Source organism: Colobus angolensis, unplaced genomic scaffold (genome assembly GCF_000951035.1).
Source record: "Colobus angolensis palliatus isolate OR3802 unplaced genomic scaffold, Cang.pa_1.0 Scaffold23, whole genome shotgun sequence".
In the NCBI taxonomy this organism is placed as follows: domain Eukaryota; kingdom Metazoa; phylum Chordata; class Mammalia; order Primates; family Cercopithecidae; genus Colobus; species Colobus angolensis.
Window position 1 is genome coordinate 15,636,867 of NW_012115488.1, and position 1,397 is coordinate 15,638,263.

Sequence of the window (1,397 nt, forward strand, 5' to 3'; positions counted from 1 at the left end):
GTAGAGACGGGGTTTCACCGTGTTAGCCAGGATGGTCTCGATCTCCTGACCTTGTGATCCACCTGTCTCAGCCTCCCAAAGTGCTGGGATTACAGGCTTGAGCCACCGCGCCCGGCCTAGTAGGGGATTTTAATATCCTGCTCCCAACACAATGGAAAGATCATTCAGATGGAAAATCAGTCAGGAAGCATTGGATTTGAATAACACTTTAGATCAAATAGACCTAACATATATATACAGAACACTCCATCCAACACAGCAACAGAATACACATACTTCTCAAGTGCACACAAAACATTTCCCAAGATAGGTCATGTTAAACCACAATATGGCATAATAAATTCGAAATGACTGAACTCACATTGAGTATCTTTTCAGACTGCAGTGGTATGAAACTAGAAATCCACAGCAGGAGGAATCATAGGAAATTCACAATTATGTGGAAATTAAACAGTAGACTCCTGAACAACTATTGGGTCAAAGAAGAAATTAAAAGGGACATGAAAAGATATATTAAGATAAACAAAAATGGAAACAAAACATTTTGAAACTTATGTGACAGCAAAAGCAATTCTAACAAAGAAGCTTATAGCATTACATGCCTACACCAAAAGAGTAAATCTCAAATAAACAATCTGATGTTGTACCTCAACAAACTAGAAAAAGAGCAAATTAAATCCAAAGTTAGTAGAAGGAAGGAAATAACAAAGATTAGAGCAGAAATAAAGGAAATAGAGACTAGAAAAACAAAAGAAAAGATCAGCAAAACCAAAAGTTTGCTTTTTGTTTTTTTTTTTTCGTTATTTGAGACAGAGTCTTACTCTTTTGCCCAGGCTGGAGTGCAGTGGTGCTGTCTTGGCTCACTGCAACCTCTGCCTCCCAGGTTCAAGTTATTCTCCTGCCTTAGCCTCTAGAGTAGCTGAGACTACAGGTGTGCACCACCACACCTGTCTAATTTTGTTTTATTTTTAGTGGAGATGGGATTTTACCATGTTGGCCAGGCTGGTCTCAAACTCCTGACCTCAAATGATCTGCCTTCCTCGGCCTCCCAAAGTATTGGGATTACAGGCATGACCACCATGCCTGGCCATGAGTTTGTTTTTTGAAAAGCTAAACAAACGGATAAAATCTTAGCTAGACTTAAAAAAGAGAGAGAAGACTCAAATAAATACAGAATCAGAAATGAAAGATGAGGCATTACAACAGAGGACACAAATACAAAAAATCATAAGAGACTAATATGAACAATCGTACACCAACAAATTGAATAATCTAGAAGGAATACATTCATAGAAACATGTAACCTACCAAAACTTCATCATGAAGAAATAAAATATCTGAATAGACCAATAATGAGTTACAACATTAAATCAGTAATTTAAAAGTTTCCCATCAAA